Source organism: Oryctolagus cuniculus, chromosome 3 (genome assembly GCF_964237555.1).
Source record: "Oryctolagus cuniculus chromosome 3, mOryCun1.1, whole genome shotgun sequence".
Classification (NCBI taxonomy): domain Eukaryota; kingdom Metazoa; phylum Chordata; class Mammalia; order Lagomorpha; family Leporidae; genus Oryctolagus; species Oryctolagus cuniculus.
This window is the reverse complement of record NC_091434.1, coordinates 128,066,010-128,083,552: the sequence shown is the minus strand read 5'-3', so window position 1 is coordinate 128,083,552 and position 17,543 is coordinate 128,066,010. Positions and strand designations below refer to the sequence as shown.

Here is a 17,543-nt window from a genome sequence, read left to right as displayed (position 1 = left end):
AGCCAAGAACCAAATGGCTTCACTGTTGAATTCTATCAGCTTTCAGGGAAAGACTAACATGAATCCTTATCAAACTCTTCCAAAATATGGAAAGGAAAGGAATCCTTACAAACCCATTCTACCACATTGCCCTGATTCCAAACTCACATAAGGACACAGAAACAGAAAAAAAAGGAAATGATCAACTAATATTGTATCACCAATGAACAAATGAACACACAGATACAAGGGTTCTCAACAAAATACTAGCCAATAAAACTCAATAACACATCAAAAGACCACTCTGACCACATGGAATTTGTTCCAGAGATGCAAGGATGATTCAACATACACAAATCAATAAATATAATATCACATCAACAGAATGAAGGCTAAAAATCATATTACCATGCATTTGCTATGACCCTGAGAATCTAACATGTTAATATATATATGAGTAATGCTAGTACAACTGCTCAAATGATTAAATGAAATATTTGTAAATTGAACAAAAGGTTTGTGGGACTTAGATGCTGAAACTTATAAAATACAGATGAAATAAATCATTGAAGACCTAAATAAATCAATACAAAACAGGAAGCTTATTAACTATTCCCTTATTTTTAAGAAATAAACACTGTATCATTTGGGTGACACTACTCTGAAGTGGTTTCAGAACCCAATATCTGTTGTTTTTTCCAGGTGCATTAGTAGGGAGCTGGATTGGGAATGGAGCAGCCAGGACTGGAACCAGCACCTGTATGGAATACTGGCATCGCAGCCAGCAGCTTTGCTCACTACACCACAGTGCTGGCTCCCATCTGACCTCTCTGAATTCCGCCCTTGGTGATCTAGCTTACAGACACTGTGGACAAGAACTATCTTGGTGCTCAGCCAAAGGGAAGCAGGAAGGTTCGCCCTGGGATGTAGATGAAGCCCATTGCCTGTGAAAGGCAAAAGCAGCCGCCATCAATTTTAATGACTGTGTCTTATCTCCAAGCTGCCACTGGACACCTGATGTCTGTGGATAGACCCAGCGGGAAAGCCGGCATCCACGTCCTGCCCATCACTCCTATGTCCACTCTTGGCTGCACCCAGGAGAGTGGGAATCTTTGAGCGAGACATTCTCTGAACAGGATTCAATCCCCTGCTTTCTGTGGTGTGGATCATCAGGGGAAACAGCATTTTCATATGGGTACAGCCTGTGGGTGCTTTTTTTATTTTCAAAATCAGCGAAACAAGGTTTCAGATTTCAGGCACTTTTGCTGCCACGTAAATGATTGTTCTTAGGTCAGTGGAGCCACACAATGAGAAGGAGCCCGAGGCCATGCTTATTAAGACCCACTTAGTGTAGACCTTGGATTAATGCTTTCACCTTCACACGTGCAAGCCCTTCTCAAGGCTGTGAGTACAACAGGAGGATTTATGGGGGAGTGGGCAGGGGCTGAGTCCAGCCCCCAGGAGATAGTGGCCTGTCTTTGAGCCTCAGAGAGGAGAGCTGGAGGGATCCAAGCAGTGCACTGTGACCAAGGTCTGGGCATGCACAGTGACAGAGAAGACAACCTCTGACCCCAGGGAGTCTGGAGGCACAGCCTGGAGGGAAAGGCGGGAAATGTACTCCTGGTGGCCCTTGGCTCCGTCTGGCCTCGTGCAGACCCAGGTGTAAGCAGTGCTTGTGTGGCGTCCTCACCGCTGGACGCCACCAGCATGGCTCAGTGTAGGACACACTCAGCCTCTTCACCTTGCCCTGTGTCCCTTCCTGCCCAGCCTCCAGAGTGTCGCTGACCCCTCTTACTGGCCCTCCTTGGGGGTCCTGGGCTCCCCTCCTTTGAGGCCAATCCTTAGTTCTTGTGAAGGTCGCTGGGCTGATGATACAAATGGGTCTGTTCCCAACTGTTTTAACTTTCTCTGCCTCCTCTCTCTCCAGCAGAGAGAGGAGGGATCTACCTTACCACGACTGACTGTAGCAGCCCATCACCATCCACGTAAACCCACTGCAGCCCTGATTCCCTGTGACCTGGCTCCAGCCAGGGAGAGGATGCAACCTAGAAACCAGAATGTCCAACGCTCCCCACTGCCTCATCCCCCGCCAAATGGCCCATCATGTTAGACCAGATCCAGGGGGCTTAGTCCAGATGAAGCCTCGTGATGAACATCTGAGAGTTTGACTCATCATCTGTCTAGCTTTGGGCCAGAGATGCTAGCACTTAGAGGATTTTGCTCTTGCTCAGGGCTCTGAGATGGGGCACAGGGCAGTAGTCCCTCCAGCACTCAGTACACTTCAGGCTGTCAGGAGGGCAAGTAGCTTGTGTGGAGTAGGCTGGGGAGGAGTCATCCTGTTCCTGGAGGAGATCTACGGAACTTGGTCTTGGGACTCTGTCCTCAGAGTTGAGTTCAGGAGAGAGCTTTGTTCTCCAGGCAAACCACACGCCTTGCATGGCATAGATCCAACTGGGTGGGCTCTTCTCGCCACCTGCCCTCTGGAGAGAGACTCAGTTGCTTACCAGGTGCTGGGGCCACCTGGCAAATCCCCCTTTCCTTTGCTGTTCCCATAAGTGAGCAGCATGGGCTCTGAGTCCCATCACAACCTCCAGCAGCTCTGTGTTCAACAGACAAATCCTACACTCAGAGAGGACCCAAAGGCCAAAGGAATGGCCTAGTCAACAGGCGGTGGCCGGGAGTCAGAATGAGGCCTGGGTCTACCAATGCCAGAGGCTGCAATCCTCCCAGTGGGATCATTTTGCTGGTCTCTTATTATTTTCTAATTGTTTCTTAAAAAAAAGTTTTTCAATTCATTATGGTTTTGTTGTGTTGATAAAATCACATGGCATAAAATTTACCATCCTAAAGCACCTTTTCAGAAGATTTATTTATTTACTTGAGAGGCAGAGCTACAGAGAGGTAGAGAGGTAGAGAGGTAGAGAGAGAGAGAGAGAGAGAGAAAGGGAGAGGTCTTCCTTTCCTCTGGTTCATTCCTCAAATGACCACAACAGCCAGAGATGCACCAATCTGAAGCCAAGAGCCAGGAGCTTCATCTAGGTCTCCCACACGGTTGCAGGGACTCAAGGACTTAGGCCATCTTCTACTGCTTTCCCAGGCCTTAGCAGAGAGCTGGATTGGAAGTGGAGCAGCTGGGACTTCAACCAGCGCCCATACGGGATGTCGGCACTGGAGGCAGTGGCTTTACCTGGTACACTGCAGCACTGCCCGCCCCCCACCCCAAGCATTTTTTTTACGTGTACAGTGCACTTTTTTTATGGCTACTCTCTGGGACATTTTCATCTTGCAAAACCGATTTTTTTTTAAAAAAAGATTTATTTGTTTGAAAATCAGAGTTACAGAGAGGAGAACACAGACAGAAAGAGGGATCATTCATCCACTGGTTCTCTCCCCAGATGGCCACAACTGCCAGATCTGGGCTGTGGGGAGCAATCGGACTAGACTAAGTTACTGGAATTAAGACTTATTCTATGCATCTGCTCTCCCACAATATGGTGCTGGGAGAGGAGTAAACAGCTTCTACGCAGCTGCCTCCAGTTCAACCAATAAACTGTAGGACCTGCTCCTGATTGGAGGAGAGCAGCATACTCAGCGTGTGGGTAGCAGAGTTGGGATTGGTGAAAGAGGACTATAAAGGAGGAGAGAGACAACATGCACCAGGAACATCTAAGGGGAACACCTGAGGAATATCTGAGCAGCCCCCGAGAGAGCCGGCCTGCGGTGTGCCGCTCCCCCGCGGAAGTGGGGAAAGTGGCAGGGGGGCCCGCCCCTCCACGGAGGTGGAGGGATGGCAGCCAACCCGGGAAGAACCAGCAGCAAACCTGGGAAGGGCTGAGCAGACAAAAGAACAGCACAGGGTCCTGTGTCGTTCCTCCGGGAAGAGGGGGAGCGACACTGGGCCAGGCCAAAGCTAGGAGCCAGGAGCTTCATCCAGGTCTCCCACATGAGTGCTGGGGCCCATGCACCTGAGCCATCTTCTACTGCTTTTCCCAGGTGCATTAGCTGGGAGCTGGATCAAGACTGGCATAGCAGAGACTCCCTAGCGCCTATATGGGATGCAGGTGATGCAGGCTGTGGTTATAGCCACTACACCACCCCAAAACTAAAATTCCATTCTGCTTTCTGTTGTGAAGAGCTTGATGACTTTACGTGCTTCATGTAAGTGGAATTATGCAGTATTTGTGTTTCTGTGACATGACTGGAAATAATGTCCTCAAGGTTCATGTAACTTGTGTGTGACATGTTTTCCTTACTTTTTAAGGCTAAATACAACCTGATGGTATATGTACATTGCATTTTCTTTATCTGTTTATCCATCCATGGGGATTGGGTTGTTTCTATCTTCTGGTGAATGTGAGCAGTTGAACTGGGAGTGCAGATATCTCTGAGATGCTGTTCTCAGTTCTTTTGGAAGTACGCAACCCAAAGAGGGATTGGTGGATCATACAGTAGTTCTAATTTTAATTTTGTTTTTGAGGAACCTCAATGCTATTTTCCATAATGGTTGCAACATTTTATATTTACAGCACTAGTGCACAACTCCAATTTCTCTTCCTTCTTGCTCATACTTAGTATTTTCTGTGATGTTTTTTTAACAGTGGCCACCCTAATGGATGTGAGATGACATTCCGGTATGGTTTTGATTTGCGTTTCCCCAATGATTTGTGATGTGAAGTGAGCATCTTTTCATATGGTTATAGTAATTTTCATGTCTTCTTTAGAGATATATTTATTCAAATCCCCTGCCCAATTTTAAATCTGCTTGTTTGCTCTTCTTGCTTTTATGTTGTAGGGGTTCTTTATATATACTGGATATTAGTCCTCTGACAGATATATGGATTGCAAATATTTTTTCCCATTCCATAGACAGCCTTTTCATTGTGTTGATTGTTTCCTCGCTGTGCAGATTTTTTTTTATTTGACAGATAGAGTTAGACAGTGAGAGAGAGACAGAGAGAAAGGTCTTTTTTCCATTGGTTCACTCCCCAAATGGCCGCTACGGCCAGAGCTATGCCAATCCGAAGCCAGGAGCCAGGTGCTTCCTCCTGGTCTCCCATGCAGGTGCAGGGGCCCAAGCACTTAAGCACTTGGGCCATTCTCCACTGCCTTCCCGGGCCATAGCAGAGAGCTGGACTGGAAGAGGAACAACTGGGTAGAACCCAGCGCCCATATAGGATGCTGGCACTGCAGGCGGAGAATTAACCAAGTGAGTCACAGTGCCAGCCCCTGTGCAGAAGTTTTAAAGCTTGACATGGTCCCGTTTGTGTCCTTTCATGCTTGTTGCCCACGTATTTGGTATTCTTAGGAATAAAGACTCAAGCACAAACATTTCACTCAAGAGGCCAGGGAAGATTGCAGGGAAATGTTGCAAAAGAGAAGCTAAACTGCAGAAGGATCCTCCCCAGTGGGTGCAGAGGCTGGTTTACTTGCTCACTTGTCCTGTCAGTCATTGGCTGAGGATGCTGCCAGGCACTTCTGGTCTGCCAGGCAGGTGAACAGAGAAGCATTCCATAACCCCAGAAAAGCCTTTGGGCACAGAGACATGTGGATGCTGGCAGCTGGCTGCAGCATTTTGGAGCACCTAAAAAGATGACAGGGTTTGAACAAAGTGAGTAGAGCACTGACAGTCCCTGATAAAGCCCAAACGAACACCAGTCCTGGATTCTAGACCTGATTCTACCACTAACAAGATGTGTGGCTTCGGGCAAGTCATCGGTCCTCTAACTTAGCTTCCTCAAAAGCACAACAAGGAGATTCTATTAACACTTGAGGACACAGACTGTGCTTCAGCCAGCCTTTCCCCAGGCATGGTTCAGCTAGCATTCATGCCTCATCTGGCTGCTTCTGTGGCAATCACTTTTTTTTTTTTAAGATTTATTTTTTTTTTGAAAGGCAGAGTTACAGAGAGGCAGAGGGAGAGGCAGAGGGAGAGGCAGAGGGAGAGGCAGAGGGAGAGAGAGGGAGAGAGAGAGGGAGAGAGAGAGGGAGAGAGAGAGGGAGAGAGAGAGAGAGCGAGAGAGCCATGTGCTGGTTCACTCCCTAGATGGCTGCAACAGACAGAGCTGAGCTGATCTGAAGCCAGGAGCAAGGAGCCTCTTCTGGGTCTCCCATGCGGGTGCAGGGGCCCAAGGACTTGGGTCATCTTTCACTGCTTTCCCAGGCGATAGCAGAGAGCTGGATCGGAAGTGGAGCAGCCAGGACTTGAACCAGTGTCCATATGGGATGCCAGCACTGCAGGCGGTGGCTTTACCTGCTACACCACAGTGCTGGCCCTGTGGCAGTTACTTTTCAATCAGGGTCTTCAGGGAATTTGCCATGAAGAAGCTTGTCTTTCCAGAAGACTCAACAACATCACTACCCATGTGGTTGCTTTTCCTGCACTTGGATGCCTCTTGAGACCCAGCACAGCCCTAGAAGCAGTGAGAAAAGATGGTGCCCAAGGCCATCTGAATGAGTAGGAGATGGAAACTCAGAGCTCTGTATGCACAGGGATGCAGAAATGCTAGGCCCAGACAAGGGCTGAAATATTCACGTGGCTGAAAGGTGGGTGCTTGATTTTACATATTCTAAAAAGCCAACCTGGGATGCAGGGGTTCTCCTTGGGATGGGTCACCACCTGCCAGTTGTGAACTGGCCTGAATCCTGTGAACAGTGCACCCAGGGATTACTGTGGCTCTGACATCGTCAGATTATGCATCTGTGTTCTGTTCTCTCTTCCAGTCCCTGGTCTAAAGGTGTGCTCATCATCACCTTCATCAGGAGGCATGGAGCGTTCACACCTCAGCTGTCTCCCCACTTCCAGGGACTTTCTGAATTTTCTTTTTTTTTTTTTCTTGACTTCTCTCAAGTATCTGGATTATTTTTATTTTTTTAAAACTTTTATATAATGAATATAAATTTCCAAAGTACAGCTTATGAATTACAATGGCTTCCCCCCCATAATGTCCCTCCCACCCGCAACCCTCCCCTTTCCCACTCCCTCTCCCCTTCCATTCACATCAAGTTTCATTTTCGTTTCTCTTTATATACAGCAGATCAGTTTAGCATACATTAAGTAAAGATTTCAACAGTTTGCTCCCACACAGAAACATTAAGTGAAAAATACTGTTTGAGTACTAGTTATAGCATTAAATCTCAATGTACAGCACACTAAGGACAAAGATCCTACATGAGGAGTAAGTGCACAGTGACTCCTGTTGTTGACTTAACAAATTGACACTCTTGTTTATGGCATCAGTAATCACCCTAGGCTCTTGTCATGAGCTGCCAAGGCTATGGAAGCCCCCTGAGTTCACTGACTCTGATCATATTTAGACAAGGCCATGGTCAAAGTGGAAGTTCTCTCCTCCCTTCAGAGAAAGGTACCTCCTTCTTTGATGACCCATTCTTTCCACTGGGATCTCACTCATGGAGATCTTTCATTTAGTTTTTTTTTTTTTTTTTCCCCAGAGTGTCTTGGCTTTCCATGCCTGAAATACTCTCATGGGCATTTCAGCCGGATCCACATGCCTTAAGGGCTGATTCTGAGGCCAGAGTGCTGTTAGGACATCTGCCATTCTATGGGTCTGCTGTGTATCTCACTTCCCATGTTGGATCATTCTCTCCCTTTTTTATTCTATCAGCTAGTATTTGCAGACACTATTCTTGTTTATGTGATCCCTTTGGTTCTTAGTCCTATCATTACGATCAATTGTGAACAGAAATTGATCACTGGGACTAGTGAGATGGCATTGGTACATGCCACCTTGATGGGATTGAATTGGAATCCCCTGGTATGTTTCTAACTCTACCGTTTGAGGTAAGTCAGCTTGAGCATGTCCCGAATTGCACATCTCTTCCCTCTCTTATTCCCACTCTTATATTTAACAGCGATCACTTTTCAGTTAAGTTTCAGCACTTAAGAAGAATTGTGTATTGATTACAGTATTCAACCAAAAGTATTAAGTAGAACAAACAAAAAAAATACTAAGAGGGATAACATATCAAGTTGCTCATCAACAGTCAGGGTGAGGGCTGATCAAGTCACTGTTTCTCATAGTGTTTATTTCACTTTAACAGGTTTCCTTTTTGGTGCTCAGTTAGTTGTCACCTATCAAGGAGAACAAGTGGTATTTGTCCCTTTGGGATTGGCTTATTTCACTCAGCATAAAGTTTTCCAAATTCCTAACAGGGATCACTTTTCAGTTAAAATTTAAACTCCTAAGAATAATTGTGTGTTAATTACAGAGCTCAACCAATGGTACTAGAACAAAAAAAATACTAAAATGGATAAAGTATTACATTGTACATCAACCGTCAGGACAAGAGCTGATCAAGTCACTGTTTCTCATAGTGTCCATTTCATTTCAACAAGTTTCCCCTTTGCAAGTATCTGGTTTAATTTCCATCTGGAAGAACCCATGTTTATAATCTCCAAAAGCAACTCTTTGGGTGTTGGGGCTATCTAACGCTATTTTTGAGATGAGAAAGGTCATGATTAATACTTGGGATTTCTGAACAGGGAGCCTGGTGAAATTAGCCCGATACAGATTTATTGAATCTCGAGTCTCACATGTGGCCTCTGCAAGACCAGAACAAATGATTTGGGGGCCTTATACGGCTCATGGGCTGGATGTTCCTCATGTCTGCTCTATATGATAGCTCCGCTTTTGTACTTCAACTGTATCATGAAGACATATGGCTTAAAAGTTTTGCTCTTTCAAATTTGTTCTCTCTCTGTCCACCCTCTCCAGCTGCTCTCTGAGAAAAGTATGAGTTACTCCGTATCTATCATCTATATCTATATATCTTCATCATTACCTTATCCATCCATCATCTATATATCATCTCTATCATCTGTTTATATAATCTACCTTCATCATCATTATCTATCCATCATCTATCATCTATCTATCTTCATCATCATTATCTATCATCTTTCTATCTAATCTCTGTATCTGTCAATCTATCCATCATCTACCTACCCATCTATTCCCTAGGTGCTTGTAGTCTGGAATAGGCACACATTCTAAAATGTCACACACATACACACACACACACATGTTTACACACATTCATGAAGAACTGAGGTCATGGCAAAATGAGGGAGTGCAGAAAGACAACCCAGAAAAAGCAGGCAAAGCTGGTCCACAGATGTTGCTGCTACGGTTTTCGGCAGATAGTAAGGTCATTACACATTTGGATCTGAATGTCACAGCACCCAAAGCCCAGGAGCATTTTCCATCAAACCCTCAGTCATTAGAAAGTACAAACCCAGCCACTCAGCAGAAGCTCCTTGTTTCCCAGTACTCAGGTCTGTGGGCTTTCACAGAAGGCAGGAAATCTGCTCTGGACACGGCAGTACTCAGATTTAGGTCACTTTGGGCTGTGGGCTTGTGCTCTGCTGGGTGATTTCCATGTGCTTGTGTGTTGGGGTGGGGCAGGTTTGGATCTCTGAAGAGCTGAGGTTCTATGGTAATGGGAATGGGCTCCCTCTCCCTCCGCCTCCGGCTTGGGGTTCTATGTATCCCAAACTGAAAGATGACCTCAGAGATGACCTCTCCTTCCAGGCCAGTTTGGATGTCAGAGTAGACCCAGGAGGAGCCTTCTTGTTCAGGGGTACTTGCAAGGACCAGGTAGGGGGAATTTTTCTTGGTCCCCACAGACTCCCTAGTCATCGCCACATGCTCTGCATGGCTTCCCTGGCATTTGGGGATGCCTGGAGTGTGGGGCTGCATGGTCAGAGTCTGTCCTGCTCCAGCTGTCCATGGAAAGGAGCAAAGGAGCCATCAGACACCCCTGGGAGGCAGATGCAACACCTGGGACCACTTTTCTCAGGGTCAGTGTCAACCCGTCAATCACGTTGGTTCAGAAATGCACCCCAGCACAGGAAACGATGCTGATAGGGTTGTCATCTCAGTAGATTGATCCCAGGACCCAGCAATCATTTGTGAAGCAGCTCCACTTGAAAGATCACAGGCAGTCTGATCTGCGTGTGCATGAGATTCAGTCCCCTAAGGGCTGGCATGCCTCCTGTGCTCTCTGATTGACATTCTCCACCAACAACTTCGCCCTTGCTCTGATCATAGAGCTCTGATGATGACTTTCCATTTCCAGAAGTAAAGTCTTGAGTTTGCAACTCAGTTCCTGGCAGTGGCAGATAAGCACCTCCTCTCAGCCGGGGGCAGCAGTGAGAACCGGGGGATGTCCTGGCTCCTGTCTGGCTTTCCTGATTGCTGTGGCCTCAGGTAGCTTCCCACAGCAACAGAACCCTGTTCTGTATGCATCTGGGTTAAGAAGCTTCTGGTTCAAAGAGACAACAGAGATACTTCCTCTGCAGGAATGACTGTGCCTGAAGGTATGAAAAGTGTTCATTGGGCAGCTGCTGAGAGCTCCCTTCTGCATGGTACTCCTTGGGTCTGAAGAGGTTCTTCAGACATCAGAATGCTTTCCTCACTGAATCCTCACCACGCTCCTGTGGGGAGCCCAGCAGTCAGAGCCGTCTGGGTGCAAGTGACATGAAACTCGCCTGCTGGCTTCATCTGTAAAGCAGATTTGGTGGCTCTCTCATGCAATTAATGTGCTCAGAGGTAGTCTGAGATCTAGGGCTCAAGAGATGCCTCTAGGGACCGTGCTCTGCCTTCCTGGCCTGGGCTTAGTCCTCAAGGTTTGCAGTCAGTCAGCTGTATTTAGATTCCACACCAGCAGATTCAGACAACTGTGGGTTGAAAATATTTGACCAAAGAATTCCACATTGGGGCAGACATTTGGCTTGGGGGTTAAGTCACCAGTTAAGACAGCACCTATGTCCCACATTGGTGTGCCTGGATTTGATTCTGGTCTCTGGATCCTAACTCCAGCTTCCTGCTGTTGCAGACCTGGGGCGCAGCAGTGATGGCTCAAGTACTTGGATTCCTACCACCTACCTGGGAGACCTGGATGGAGTTCCTGGCACCTGGAACCTCTCAGATAGTGTGGACAAATGGGGAGTGAATGAATGGATTTTAATTACGAGCTGCCCTTAGGGCTAGGGAAAATGCCTTTGGATGGAAACTTGCTGACTCAGGGAATGAACTGCACTAGTGGACCCACAGAAAGGTTCCCATCAGCCTCCCTCCGTTTTGTCTGGAGGTGCTAAAAACCGAGCAGAGAAAAGCCTATTCAGGCATGGCTGAAGTCTGGGACTGGGAACCTCAAACTGAGTGCCCGGAGCTTTAGGAGAGAAGGGGGCCTCCCTGGGGAGCTGTGAGGGGCAGCAGGCACCCGCTCTGCAGGGGTTGGCGGGGAACCACTACAGAAACCCAGGGCCCTCCTGCCCCACCTCCTCCAGAGGAGGCGCCTCTGGTTTATTCATCTCTCTTCTGCTTTCCAGCTCAGGTGGGACTGTCCTACCTGGGTCCAGAGCCTCTCCACCCACTGGTCTGTGGCTCTGCCCCTGTCTCCTCTTTCGCATCAAGATCCCCGGGAAGTGTGTTCACCTGCACCTGCTGTGGGCGGAGCAAGACAAGCATCCGGAAAGGATGGAGTGAAGGGACGCTCCTGGCTGCTCTGTTGCTCCCTTCAGCGGATTTAGCGGCTCAGGAGAGGGGAGACAGCCTGCGGAAGCAGAGGAAACCACGCCTCCTTCGTGGCTCGCTTAAGGCAGCACCTGGAGCGGTTTCATCGTTTACAGAGTCCTGGCAACAAGCTCCAGGAGCTCGCGGCGGGTCGCTCCGGAACTCCTCACTCACCCTGAATACCGCGCAGGTATACTCCGCGTGGTCATTATGCACAGATTTGTTTTACTTCGAGTGTATATTTATTTCCTGAGTAACTAGCTCTTGGCAGCTCAACCTGAAAATTAATTTGAAGCACTAAGGAGAGGTATGAGGAAGAGGCAGCTGCATTCAGAGCCAGAATTGACGCATCGAAGGGCTGTGGGGTAGGGCAGGGGCTCCCCTGAGCGCGGGGATCCAGGGCCTGGGGTGGACATCAGGACCCCTGAGCAGTTATCCACAGGTCTAGTTGCAGCACTGGTTTGAATTCTAGGGGGTTTTTACTGGGCGGAAACAACCCTTTCACCAAAGCCCCTAGTGATGCTGGGAATGGGCAAAGCTTGCAGAGACAGGCAGGGTCCAGGCTTGAGAACTATGGGACTGGAGCCAATGTTGTAGGACAGCGGGTTAAGCCACCCCCTGTAATGTCAGCATCCCCTATGGGCTCCAGTTGGAGTCCTGGCTGCTGCACTTCTGATCCAGCTCCCTGCTAATGGCCTAGGAAGGCAGTAGAAGATGACCCAAGTGCTTGGGCCACTGCCAGCCATGTGGGAGACCTGGATGGATTCCAGGCTCTTGATTTCAGCTTGGCCCAGCCTTGGCTGTTGTTGTCAGAACCAGCAGAAGGAACACTGTCTCCCTGTCTCTCCTCTGTAACTCTGCCTTTCTAATAAATAAATAAATCTTAAAAAACAAACTGGAACTTTAAGACATCTGAGACAGGAAGATTATTGGAAATAATGGAGGTCGGTACTGTGGTGCTAATGAACTTGTTTCAGGATTCCTTTATTCATCAAATTTTAGTTTGCAGTATTAAAAATGTAATAGATATTCACAACCAATCAAATCACGCAAAAGGCTGAACAGTATCTATCTCCCCCCCACACCCTTTCTCAGAAGTTACCATGGTGGATCGCTGGTTGTTTATCTGCCCAGACATTCTGTATGCAATTGGAAGGATATGTAGCAATTCATGTGAAGAGCCGAAGAGGAGACCATCAGCCTGCATGGACCACTCTGCAGCTTGCCTTTGCACGTCACAGTCTATCCTGGAGACCTTCCCACATCTGCATAAAGGTTGGCGTCCTTCTCTGAAATGACTGTGCACTGTTTCATTGCATGCATGCTATTTATTTATTTTTTAGCTCACTCTGACGAAGAATATATGTGTTATGTCTTGGCTTCTGCTATCACAGACAATGCCGCAAGCAACATATTCATTCAGGTATCTCAGTGTGCATCTACAAGCATAACCAATAGATAAATTCATCCTTTTCGGCACAGTGTTGGTTATCTTCCAGCAATTTTTCTTGACAGCCAGAAACAAGAAAGTCTGATTGTCTCTGCACCTTTCTAATATCTACCAATGTCACAGGAGAAAATGATTCTTTTTGTCTGTTCAGTTCCTCAAAGATATTAATTGAGCACTTACTATATGCCAAGGGCTTTGTGTTAGGTTAGGGAAGGGAACTTTTTGTGGGGAAAGTCTTAATGAAATCAGCACATAAATAAAAGTGAGTTACAGCTGTTATTTGTGGAGTGAATATATGGTAACAGACTGTATAAGAGGGAGCTGATCTAATTAGGAGTTGGGCTGGGGGTCTGGACCAGCTTCCTTCAGAAGGGGACAGTTGAGTTGCAATCTGAAGAGTGAGCAGGAGCTCATTAGGCGAAGGTGGGAAGGAGGAGGTGAGAGGGAAGGGACTTTGCAGGGAGAGGGGACATACTGTGGGTAAAAGCCCTCAAAACCAGGTGGAGGGGGAAGGTAGAAAGGAGTAGGGAGGTTAAAGGCCAGAACACATGGGACCCACCAAGGTCACAGATCCTTTCCTAAGGGGAGTGGTTTACACAAGGGAGAGACATCCTCAAACTTGTGTTTTGGAAAGATCATTGTGCTTGTTTATGGAGGGAGAGAAGAGTGGAAGACAATCTTTGTTGCTATAATTTGCATTTAAATTTCATTGAGGCTGCTTTTTAAAAAATTTTATTTATTTACTTGAAAGTCATAGATACACAGAGGAAGAAGGAGAGGCAGAGAGAGAGAGAGAGAGAGAGAAAGAGAGAGAGAGAGGTCGGTCTTCTATCCACTGGTTCACTCCCCAAGTGGCTGCAACACCTGGAGCTGTGTGGATCTGAAGCCAGGATCCAGGAGCCTCTTCCGTGTCTCCATGCAGGTGCAGGGGCCCAAGGACTTGGGCCATCTTCTACTGCTATCCCAGGCCATAGCAGAGAGCTGGATGGGAAGAGGAGCAGCCAGGATTTGAACTGGCACCCATATGGGATGCCAATACTGCAGGCGGCAGCTTTACCTGCTACATCACAGCACTGGCCCCGAGGATGCTTTTTAAAAGAATTATTTCTTTATTTGAAAAGCAGAGTTAGAGAGAGAGAGAGAGAGAGAGAGAGAGAGAAATCTTCCATGCACTGGTTCACTCCCCAAATGGACGCAATAGCTAGGTCTGGGCCAGGCCAAAGCCAGGAGCCAGGAGCTCCATCTGGGTCTTCCACATGGGTGCAGGGACCCAAGCACCTGGGCCATCTTCTACTGATTTTCCAGGTGCATTAGCAGGGAGCTGGATCAGAAGTTGAGCAGCCGAGATTCGAACTAGCACCCATATGGGATGCTGGCTTCTCAGGTGGCAGCTTAATCTACTGCACCACAACGCTGGCCCCATAAATAAATCTTAAAATACAAAACAAAACAAAACAAAAACTCAAAACCTGCTGTCACAAAGATGGTAATCTGAGTGGTATTCCTGTAACTACAGTCCCTTTTGAGTTAGGGAACTAATACTGATACGGTGTGAATAGGCAGACAGCTAGTTGGGTCTAGGTGAGCTGGAATTCTCGCCCTCTCTGCAATATTAGGTTATGTCTTTACCTGCCAGTATAAAAGGCCTACCTCCCCAAGATGTACCTGTGTCTCACCTGGGGCCAGGAAGGAGATGCCATGCTGGTCACATGGATATTAAACTCCACGTGGAGGTACTTTAAAAATCCCAGATGGCTTCGCATATGCTAACACTCAGCCCTGTTTTTTTATTCAATTAAGGCATCACCTCTACCTCATAAAAGAAGCTGGGAATGGGGGAAGAGGTCTCTTTTTGCCCTGACCACGATTGAGGGTTACTATTCAGGCTCTCTCTAAGCAATCCTCTGATACACTCATGGCAGGTATTTCTCTATGTGGGGTGGCCCACACTCAGGTGTGCATGTAGTTGACTCTCTTGCCTTTTAAAGGAATGCTGTCTCCACTTGTGCACCTTACATATACCTCTTCTTGGAATCCTCTCCTGGGGGCGGCATGATCCTGGACTGAACATTAAGGTGCTCAGGCCCATATCATTACCGTGTGCTCGTAGGGGAGCAGCAGGCAGAACAGCCAGGGGCTGGCTGATGAAATACGGAGTATAATCCCAGAAGCATGCTTGTTGCTGCACTATTTCCTCAGGGTGAGTTTCCTATAGTCTGCCAGGCTATTCCCAACCTTGTCCCAGTAGGTGATTTGGACCTCTGGATGGAGCTGGGGAACTGATATCCACCCCCCCTTTTTTTTATAAAGAGATTTATTTGAAAGTCAAAGTCACAGAGATCTTCCATCTGTTGGTTGACTCCCAAATGGCTGCAATAGTCAGGGCTGAGCCAGGCTGAAGCCAGACATCAGGAGCTTTATCCAGGTCTCCCTTGTGGGTTGCAGGGGCCCAAGCACTTGGGTCACCTTCTGCAGCTTTCCCAGGTGCATGAGCACGGAGCTGGATTGGAAGCAGAGCAGCCAGGACTTGAATTAGTGCCCAGATGGGATGTTGGCATCGCAGGCAGCAGCTGTAACAGCTACACCACAAGCCAGCCCCTGTTCTGTTGTCTTAAGGGCCTCTACCAAATGCCCCAGGGCCACCTTCCACATCATCTACTTGCTCTGTCCTGACCTCTGCCTTCTGAGCTTCTCAGAGCAGACTTCCCTCTCTAGGCGGTGCAGGGGATGATGGCTGCTAGGAAGAGTTGTTCTGAGCACTGGGAGCGTCATCTCTGTGGCCCCTGGCACAGCGTGGCTGGTAGCCCATGGCCTTTGCTTTTTACCCTATGACCAGGCCCTTCTCCAAGTCCTGAATGTCACATCGGAGGAGAGTTTCCTGCTTGTTGCTGGGTCATTTGTTGACAGCATTGAACAACAGCAATGACAACAAAGTAAATGGGAAGTAGGCTAAAATAGGAAAGTGAGCAGTGTGGTCCCTGCTCCAAATCTCAGATCTGTAGGCTTCACGATGCTGGCAGGCCCAGTCCCTAGACCGGGGCTGTGCAGGGAGGCGCTGTTGGGAAGGCTCCAAGGCCCCGGCCACCCTGCATGCAGCAGCAGGGGCAGGAGGCTCAATTAGCATGCAAGATCCAGCCAGCCGGTACTGCAGTGAACTGTTACCCACCGCCTCGTTTCACAAGTTTAATTAGCTAAAACTAAGCCAGTGGTCTGAGTAGACGGAAATGCTCTCAGAATAAAAATATCAGTGACTCTGAAAGCTTTTATGAAAAGTTTGGAAGTGAAGTGAGCTACAAAATAAAATCCCAAACCTGAAGCCTACAGTTTTGTTCCCCGTCTCCTTCTCAAAAAAAATAATATACATATATTAAAAAACAGACCGGGGTCATAAGCAGATTCTCCCCTGTGATGGGGTTTTCCAGGCTGTCTGTGAAGTGTGTTCTCTAAAAGCCAGCGGTATTTCCAAATACCAAGCCTGAAGGAGGTTTTAATCACTGTGGTATTTCATTAACGGGGAGGTCACCAAGGTTTGTGGTCAAGAGGAGCTAATGCAGATTTGACAGGAGTATGCAAATACGCATGGTCGCACCTGGACTTGAAATGGCTGAGGTCCTTCATTAGCTGACAAATACCAAGTGGGGAGGACTGGCGATGGATGGACAGGGGAAGGGCAGTGCCCATCACAGTGGACGCTGCATTCTGAGACCTTGGGGAGACCAGAGAGGCCAGGTCCTCCTCCCGCCCTTCTCAGAGGGTCCTGGGACTCAACGGCTGTGCAGCCCAGGGCTCTCTTGGACCTTACAGCAGATGTAGGGGCCTGCAGGCAGGGACACCCTAATGCTCTTACTCTCAGCTGCTGAGCGGAAGCTCCTTCTCTGAGGTTTGCCCTTCTTGTTCCTTTCTCTGCGTGGCCATATTTCTGCTGTCCGGATGAAGCCTGCACTCTCAAGCACAGGGCACGTGGCTCCTAAGTCTCCGGCATCTGCTCCTTGCTTACTTGTCCGGCTTTGCCTATATAACCATGAAGCCAAGTGCTGACCCGTTATCCTTCTGGTAAGCGCTGGTTTGTTTTTCCGAACGTTGTAGGAGGGGCTGGCTTAGCAGGTTGCTGTGATCATGGCATCCCATAGGAGAGCTGGTTTTAGTCCCAGCTGTTCTAGTTCTGATTCAGCGTCCTGCTAATATGGTTGGGAAAGCAGCAGAAAATGACCCAAGTATTTTGGCCCCTGCCACCCATGTGGGAGACCCTATGGAGTTCCAGGCTCATGGCTTTGGCCTGGCTCAGCCTTGGCCATTGTGGCCAATTCGAGAATGAAGCAGCAGATGGACAATCTCTCTCTCTCTCTCTCTCTCTCTCTCTCTCTCTCACTGTTGCTCTGCTTTTCAGATAATGAATAAAATAAACCTTAAGAAAGGAAGTACTTCACTGGAGCATCTTTTTCTGGTGCGTCTGCCTGGCTGGGTCCCTCCAGGATGGGTCCCAGACCTCCATCTGTGCCCTGGGTGGCCGTGCACCATCTCCCTCCCAGTGCTCGCCCAGTGGTGAGGATGCCTACTCTTCCCATCTCTGCATGGCTGCA

The 17,543-nt window shown here is 48.0% G+C and overlaps 1 long non-coding RNA gene across 1 annotated transcript; it reads left to right on the top strand.

Moving 5' to 3' along the window:
* The first annotated feature begins 789 nt into the window (after positions 1-789).
* LOC127491537 (uncharacterized) lies at positions 790-17,275 on the top strand. Its single transcript, XR_011387633.1, has 3 exons — positions 790-1,383; positions 11,330-11,703; positions 12,609-17,275. It is a non-coding gene; the product is annotated as an uncharacterized lncRNA (long non-coding RNA).
* The last annotated feature ends 268 nt before the right edge of the window (positions 17,276-17,543 follow it).